Source organism: Mustela erminea, chromosome 5 (assembly GCF_009829155.1).
Source record: "Mustela erminea isolate mMusErm1 chromosome 5, mMusErm1.Pri, whole genome shotgun sequence".
Classification (NCBI taxonomy): Eukaryota; Metazoa; Chordata; class Mammalia; order Carnivora; family Mustelidae; genus Mustela; species Mustela erminea.
In genome coordinates, this window is record NC_045618.1 from 31,329,698 (window position 1) to 31,339,006 (window position 9,309).

The following is a 9,309-nucleotide window of genomic DNA, read 5'->3' on the forward strand; positions in this document are numbered from 1 at the left end:
CCTCAGCAGGAGTCCATCCAAAGCAGAGCCACAAACTGGAGAGTGTGCACGCAGCCTCGGTGGGCCAGCACTAGAGGAGAGTGACACCTGACCACGGGAAGGGGGAAGATAACCATACATTATTTCAACTGTAGCCCTAGAAGTGGGCTGGGGGGCAGACATCTGGTCTTGACTGCAGGCCCCACCAACCAGTGAAAGATTTTCAGGGGGACAACACAGGGAAATTGCTCTAAAGTTTGGTGCTACTGCATCTCTGAGAAATACTTGGTCTGACTCAACTCAAGCCCAAGGTGTCCCCAGACTGGCCCACTAACAACACAGGGACCAAACCCTGCCCCCCAACAGGCAAAGAGAACTGTTGCAGACAATTGGACAGGAGGCAAAGGGGTCTTAACCACAAATGGAGGGCACACACAACACATGTAGGAGACAGCCCAGAAGAGCCAGGTTCTGATAAACAGGGGATATTGCCTGATAAGGCCACAACTTGCAAGGGGAGATGTAGCTGACTTTCCTAACACATAGAAACAGACACAGAGAGTTAGAGAGAAGAAGACGGAGGAATATGTCCCAAATGAAAGATCAGGACAAAATTGCAGTAAGAGAGCAAAACAGAGATAAGCAATATGACTGATAGAGAATTTAAAATAATGGTCATAAAGATACTCACTGGACCTGAGAAAAGATTGGAGGACCTCAGTGAGGCCCTCAATAAAGAGACAGAAAAAATGAAAAAGAACCAATCAGAGATGAAGAAACCAATAACTGAAATTTGAAATACATGAGATGGAATAGCTAGTGGGCTAGAGGAAGCAGAACAGATCAGCAACCTGGAGGACAGAGTAATGGAAAGTAGTCAAGCTGAATGGGAGAAAGAAAAAACAATAACAAAAAATGAAAACAGATTAAGGGAACTCAGTGACACCATCATGCATAATAACATTTGCATTATAGGGATCCCAGAAGGAGAAGAGAGAGAAAAACAGGCAGAAAATGTATTTGAAGAAATAGTAGCTGAAAGTCTCCTGAATCATTATGACACCAGATACCCAAAACGTGGTGGGGACAGGCGTAAAAGTTTAGTGCTTTTAGAATGGGTTCAAACTTAAGCAACCATCAACTTAATATGGCCTGCTATATGTATAAGATGCTATACTTAAATCTAATGGTAACCACAAATTAAAAATTGGCAATAGATATGCAAAAGATAAAGAGAAAGGAATCCAAGTATATCACCAAAGAAATCCAGCAAACTGTGAGAGAAGAGAGTAAGAAAAGAAAGGAACAGAGAAGAACTACAAAAACAACCACAAAACAAGTACCAAAATAGCAATAAGTACATACCTACTAATAATTACTTCAAATGTAAATGGACTCAGTGCTCATTGAAAGACATAGGGTGATGGAATGGATAAAAAAGCAAGACCCATCTACGCACTGCCTACAGGAGACTCACTTCAGACCTACAGCCACCTGCAAGCTGAAAGGGAAAGGATGGAAAAGCATTTAACACGCAAACAGAAGTGAAAAGAAAGCCAAGGTAGCAATACTTATATCAGAAAAAATAGACTCTAGGGACGCCTTGGTGGCTCAGTGGGTTGGGCCTTTGCCTTTGGCTCAGGTCATGGTCTCGGGGTCCCGGGATCGAGCCCTGTATCGGGCTCTCTGCTCAGCGGGGAACCTGCTACACCCTCTCTCTCTGCCTGCCTCTCTGCCTACTTGTGAGCTCTCTCTCTCTCTCTGTGTCAAATAAATAAATAAAATCTTAAAAAAAGGAAAAGAAAAAGAGGGCACCTAGATGGCTCAGTTGGTTAAGCAACTGCCTTTGGTTCAGGTCGTGATCCCAGAGCCCCAGAATCGAGTTCTGCGTTGGGCTCCCCGATCAGTGGGGAGTCTGTTTCTCCCTCTGCCTTTCCCCCTCTCATGCTCTATCTCTCAAACAAATAAAATCTTTAAAAAAAAAAAAAAAAGACTCTAAGACAACTGTAATGAGACAGAGGAAACTATGTATTCATAAAGGGAACAATCTAACAAGGGGACAACCATTATAGGGGAAAGAGTTAAGATGTTGGAGGAGTAAGGGACCCTAATTTCATCTGGTCCCTGGAATCCAGCTGGAAAGTTATCAAAGCATTCTTTACACCTGTGAAATTAACCAGAGATCTGAGAAAAGAATTGTTGCAGTTCTACAAATAGAAAAGGGACCACTTTTTGCAAGGTAGGAGGTGTATAGACATGAAACTGAAACAATATATCAGAAGATAAAAGATGGTGGGGGGAGGAAGCCTCTATAAACGGGGTACCAGAAAGTGTTAGAAGCAGTGAAACACAAAATCCTAACTTTTAGAAGTCTCTCTGAAAAGTGCTCAGGGGGTCAAGTGGATGGAATCCCAGTGGGACAGCATGGTCTCAGGGTCCCTGGGGTCACAAAAAGAATGCGGGTGCCTGAATGCAGCAGAGTTCCCAAGCACTGGAGTGGGGAAGCCAGCTGCAAACAGCGAGTCCAGGTGCCAACTTTCTGCTTGGTGTTGCCATAAACTGCAAACCACTGCAAGGTGGGGTGACTGGTCTCCAAGGAGGGGCCCAGCAAGAGGCAGAACCACAGAGGAAACCACCCCCCCTCCTGTGGGAGGAATGGCACAGGTGGGCTGTGCAGGAGTCTGCAGGGTTTGGAGACTTGAAGTGGGGTCGTGTGACTGAGCTACAAGTTCTCAGTCCCAGGCTAGGTAAGCACAGAGTACTAACAGAAACCAGGGAGACAATAGCGATTGCTTTTCAGTGAAGGCTCACTGAAGAGTAGGGGGCACAAACTTTTAGCTCTGGGGCTAGAGATCAGGGCGCCGCCATTTTCACCACCACAATCACCCCCGAACCCCCCCCCCCCCTTTGTTGCTTCAGAGAGCAAAACAGCCATATAGTGCAATCTGGAGGGAGACACTTATACTGAGCCTGGCTCCCTGGCAAAGGGGGTGCAATTCCACCAGGGCAAAGACGCTTGAGAATCAGTGCAATAGGCCCCTCCTCCAGAACACCAGCAGAAACATCAGCTAATACCAAATTTACTGATCATAGAAAGCTGGAAAACTCAGCTCTTGGGGAAAAGAGTATATAGCATTCATGGTTTTTTTTCTCATTATTCTTTACTCTTTCAGTTTTCCTTTTTTTTCTTTTCAGCTATTTTTTAATTTTATCAATTCTTTTTTTAAGTCTTTTTTAATTTTCATTTTTACATTTACACTTTATATATATATTTTTCATTTTTGGCTTCCTTTCACTGTATTCAATTTTATTTTTGTGTAAGTTTTTCTTGCTCTCCTATTTTGAGATCTAGTTTCTTCTAACAAACAGACCAAAATACACCCAGAATCTAGTTTATTGTTCTGTTCTACTTCTTGTTTAATTTCTCTCCCTCTCTCTCGCTCTCTTTTTTGTTGTTTCTGTTCTCTTCTGATTTGTTTAGTGCATATTTTTCTGATGTCTTGTTGCTGTTTTTGTATTTTTCTCTCTTCCATCTATTCTTTTCTGGACATAAGGATGAGATGGAAAAACTCACCCCAAAAGAGAGAACAGGAGGCAGTATTCACTGCCAGGGATTTAATCAATATGGATACAAGTAAGATGTGGGAATTAGAATTCAAACCAACTATTATAAAGATATAGCTGGGCTTGACAAAAGCATAGAAGACACCAGAGAATCCCTTACTGGAGAAAAGAACTAAAATCTAATCAGGTTGAAATAAAAAGGGCTATTCCTGAGATTCAATAAAAAATGGTGGTTCTAACTGCTAGGATAAATGAGGCAGAGGATAGGGTCAGTGAAATAGAAGACAAAAATGATGTAGAATAAAGAAGTGGAGAAAAAGAAAGATAAACAACCACTGGATCACAAAGGGAGGATTTGAGAGATCAGTGATACCATAATGCAAAACAATATTAGAATAATTTGGGTCCCAGAAGAAGAGGAAAGAGAGAGAAGGTTTATTTGAACAAATTATAGTTGAGAACTTCCTTAATCCAGGGAAGGAAACAGGCACTCCAGTCCGGGAGGCACAGGGAACCCTCCTCAAAATCCATAAAAATAGGTCAACACCTCAACATATAAGAGTGAAGCTTGCAAATTTCAGAGATAGAGAAAATCCTGAAGGCAGCTCAGGACAAGAGGTTCTTAACCCATAAGGGTAGAAACATAAGGCTGGCAGCAGACCTGTGGACAGAGACTGGGCAGACCAGAAAGGACTGACATGATATATTCAAGGTGCTAAATAAGAAAAATATGCAGCCAAGAATACTTTATTCAGCAAGGCTGCCACTCAGAATAGAAGGAGAAATAAAGAACTTCCAGGACAAACAGAAAACAAAAGAATCTGATCACTAAACCAGCCATGCAAGAAATATTAAAGGGGGTATGTGTGTCCGAGTGGCTCAGTCTGGTCAGTGTCTGCCTTCAGCTCAGGTCATGATCCCAAGATCAGGGATCAGGCCCCACGTGGGGCTCCCTGCTCAGTGGGGAACTTGCTTCTCCCTCTCCTTTACTCATGCTTTCTCTCATGTGCTCTCTCTCTCAAATAAATAAATAAAATCTTAAAATATATATATATATATATTAAAGGGGCTCCTTTCAGAGAAGAAGGAGCCCAAAAGTAACAAACGCCAGAAAGGAACAGAGATAATATACAGACACAGTGACTTTACAGGTAATAAAATGGCACTAAATTTATATCTTTCAGTAATTACTTTGAATGTAATTGGTCTAAACACTCTAACCAGAAGACACAGGGTATTAGATTAGATAAAAAACAAACAAACAAACAAATAAAACCCATGAAAATGCTGTCCACAAGAGACTCATTTTAGACCAAAAGCCATCTCCAGATTGAAAAAGAGGGGCTGGAGAACATTTATCATGCTAACGGACATCAAAAGAAAGCTGGAGTGCCAATCCTTACATTAGACAAATTAGATTTTAAACCAAAGACTGTAATAAGAGCTGAAGAAGGACACTATATCATAATAAAAGGGTCTATCCAATAAGAAGATCTAAAAATTGTATGTATTTATGCTAAACTTGGGAGCAGCCAATTATATAAGCCAATTAATAACAAAATTAAGGAAACATATTGATAATAATACAACAGTAGTGGGGACTTTAACACTCCACTCAGCAATGGACAGATCATCCAAGCAGAAGATCAACAAGGAAACAAGGGCTTTGAATAACACACTGGACCAGAAGGACTTCACAAATTTATTCAGAGCATTTCACCCTGAAGCAACAGAATACACATTCTTCTCGAGTGTACATGGAACATTCTCCAGAATAGATCACATACTGGGCCACAAATCAGGTCTCAACCAGTACCAAAAGATTGGGATTATTCTTTGCATATTTTCAGACCACATGCTTTAAAACTGGAACTCAATCACATGAGAAAATTTGGAAGGAACAGAAATACTTGGAGGCTAAAGAGCATCCTACTGAAGAATGAATGTGTCAACCAGGAAATTAAAGAAGAATTTTAAAAATTCATGGAAACAAATTAAAATGAAAACACAGCTCCTCAGAAACTTTGGGATGCAGCAAAGGCAGTTCTAAGAGGAAAGTACATAGTAATACAAACCTTTCTCAAGAAACAAGAAAAGTCTCAAATACACAACCTAACCTTATACCCAAAAGAGCTGGTGAAACACCAAATAAAGCCTAAAACCAGCAGGAGAAGAGAATAATAAAGATTAGAGCAGCAATCAATGAACTAGAAACCAAAAGAACAGTAGAACAGATCAACGAAACTAGGAGCTGGTTCTCTGAAAGAATTAATAGGATCAATAACCCCCTAACCAGGCTTACCAAAAAGAAAAGAGAAAGGACCCAAATAAACAAAATCATAAATGAAAGAGGAGAGATCACAACCAACACCAAAGAAATACAAACAATTATAAGAACATATTATGAGCAACTATATGCCAACAAATTAGGCAATCTGGAAGAAATGGATGCATTCTTAGGAAAATATAAACTACCAGAACTGAAATGGGAAAAAATAGAAAACCTGGACAGACTGATAACCATCAAAGAAATTGAAGCAGTAATTAAAAATCTCCCAATACACAAGAGTCCAGGACCAGATGGTTTCCCAGGGGAAGTCTACCAAACATTTAAAGAAGAATACCTATTCCCATGAAGCTGTTTCAAAAAACAGAAATGGAAGGAAAACTTGCAAACTCTTTTTATGAGGCCAGCATTACCTTGATCCCCAAACCAAAGACCCCACCAAGAAGAATTATGGACCAACATCCCTGATAAACATGTATGCAAAAATTCTCACCAAGATCCTAGAGAGAACATACTTCAATATCATAAAACATGATACATCACATCAACAAGAGAAAGGATAAAAACCAGATGATCATTCAATAGATGCAGAAAAAGCATTTGACAATGTACAATATCCATTCATGATAAAAATCCTCAACAAAGCAGGTTTAGAGGGAATATACCTCAATGTAATAAAGGCATATATAAAAGCTAATATCATCATCAATGGGGGAAAATCCGACAGCTTTTCCTCTATGGTCAGGAACAAGACAGAGATGTCCACTTCCACGATTTTTATTCAATGTAGTACTAGAAGTTCTAGCCTCAGCAGTCAGACAATGAAAAGAAATAAAAGGCATCCAAATTGGCAAGGAAGAAGTAAAAAAACTTTTACTATTTGCAGATGACATAAAGGCAGAAATCCTGAAAGACTCCACCAAAAACTACTAGAACTGATAAATGAGTTCAATAAAGTTGCAGGCCACAAAATCAATATGCAGAAGTCCATTACATTTCTATACACTAATAATGATTAGCAGAAAGAGGAATTAAGAAAACAACCCTATTCACAATTGCATGTCAAATAATAAAACATCTAGGAATGAACTTAATGAAGGAGGTAAAGGACCTATACTCTGAAAACCATAAAACACCAATGAAAGAAATTAAAGATGACACAAACAAATGGAAAGATATTCCATGCTCATGGGTTAGAAGAACAAATATTGATAAAATGTCTATAGTACCCAAAGCAATCTACAGATTGAATGCAATGCCTATCAAAATACGAACAGCATTTTCCACCAAACTAGAACAAACAATCCTAAAATTTGTATGGAACCAAAAAAGACCTTGAATAGCCAAAGTCATCTTGAAGAAGAACAAAGCTGGAGGTATCACATCCCAGATTTCAAGATACACTACAATGATTAAGTAATCAAAACAGTATGGCACTGGCACAAGAACAGACACATACATTAATGAAACAGGATAGAGAGCCCAGAAGCAAACACATGATTTACTTATATGCTCAATTAATATTCTATAAAGGAGGCAAGAATATGCAATGGGAGAATGACAGTCTCTTTAACCAATGGTGCTGGGGAAACTGGACAGCTACTCGCAAAAGAATGAAACTGGACCACTTTCTTACACCGTACACAAAAATAAATTTAAAAAGGATTAAAGACCTAAATGTGAGACCTCAAACCATGAAAATTCTTGAAGAGATCACAGGCAGCAATATCCCTGACATTGGCTGTCACATTTTTTTCTAGATATGCCTCCGGAAGCAAGGGAAACAAAAGCAAAATAAACTATTGGAACTACAACAAAATAAAAAACTTCTGCACAGCAAAGGAAACAATCAACAAATCTAAAAGACAATCTACTTAATGGAAGAAGATATTTGCAAATGACATTTTTCAGTAAGGGGCCAGTATCCAAAATATATAAAGAACAGTTCAACACCAAAACTCACAATCCAATTAAAAATGGGTAAAAGACATCCGGATGGCCAACAGATGCAGGAAAAGATGCTCAACATCACTTATTACAGGGAAATGTAAATCAAAAGCACAATAAGATATCACCTCATACCTGTCCAAATGGTTAAAATCAACAACACAAGGATCAACAGGTGTTAGCAAGAATGTGGAGAAAAAGGAATCTTCGTGCACTGTTGGTGGGAACTGTGGAAGACAGTATGGAGGTTCCTCAAAAGATTAAAAATAGAACTACCCTATGATTCAGTAATTCCATCTCTTGGGTATGTACCCAAAGAATACATTTCAACATTAAGTCGAAAAGATACATGTACCATTATGCTTATAGTAACATTATTTACAATAGCCAAAATATGGAAGCAGCCCAAATGTCTAACAACATATGAATGGATAAAGAAGATGTGATGTTTACATACAATGGAATCGTACTCAGCTATAAAATAAGAATGAAATCTTGACATTTGCAACAACATAGATGGAGCTAGAGAGTATTATCCTAAGTGAAATAAGTCAGTCAGAGAAAGACAAATACTATATGATTTCACTCATATGTGGAACTGAAGAAACAAAACAAATGAACAACAAAAAAAGAGACAAACCCCAAAATAGATCCTTAACTATAGAGAACAAAGTGATGGTTACCAGAGAGGAGATGGTGGGGGGTTGGGTGACAGCTGATGGGAATTAGAGTTCCCTTATCATGATGAGCGTAGAGTAATGTATAGAATTGCTGAACCACTCTACTGTACACCTGAAACTAATACTGCATGTTAATTTTACTGGAATTAAATTTTAAAATTTAATTAATGAATTAGTTATAATTAATTAACTTTTAAAAAAGAACTATTTTTCTGAGGGGATAAATCTGCCCAGGAAATTAGGAACAGGATAAAACATTAAGCCAAGCTTTGCACAGTGGCAGTATCGTAGCCAATGAGGTTTATCTGAGGCGCGATTATTGCTAATTGAAAACATTAAGCCAAACCTCATTATTAACCTCAAGAACAATATCCAGACTGTGGCAAGCACCATGATTTCAAAACTAGGCTTGTGGGTGGAAGGCCATAAGTAGACTGACATAAGATATTTCTAAGGTTGGTTCTTGCCCCCTTCATGTTTATGTCCACTTTCATTGATTCTGGGAGCTTCATAGCACCATTCTAATATATTCCTTTTCTGCTAAGGTTAAGCAGAGTTAATGTCTGTTGTTTGGAACCAAGACCACTGACCAGTAGAGTACAGGGACATACCTTTGTTTGTTATTATTTTAAGACAAATTAAAACTTTAGTATAATTCATTATTTAAATCTATCCAATAGGCATGGACTGAAGAAAGATAATACTCATTGTTAAAAAGGATGTAAAGAGTAGGTGCTCCTGGGTTTTAACGTGGAACACTGTTTAAAGATTGGAAGTTGGGTGGCTCAGTCGTTTGAGCTTCTGCCTTCAGCTCAGGAGATGATCCCAGAGTCTTGGGACACACCCCGCCGA

The 9,309-nt window shown here is 39.0% G+C and overlaps 1 pseudogene; it reads left to right on the forward strand.

Moving 5' to 3' along the window:
* The first annotated feature begins 8,722 nt into the window (after nt 1-8,722).
* On the forward strand, nt 8,723-8,847 carry LOC116592068 (annotated as a pseudogene).
* Nucleotides 8,848-9,309: the final 462 nt, after the last annotated feature.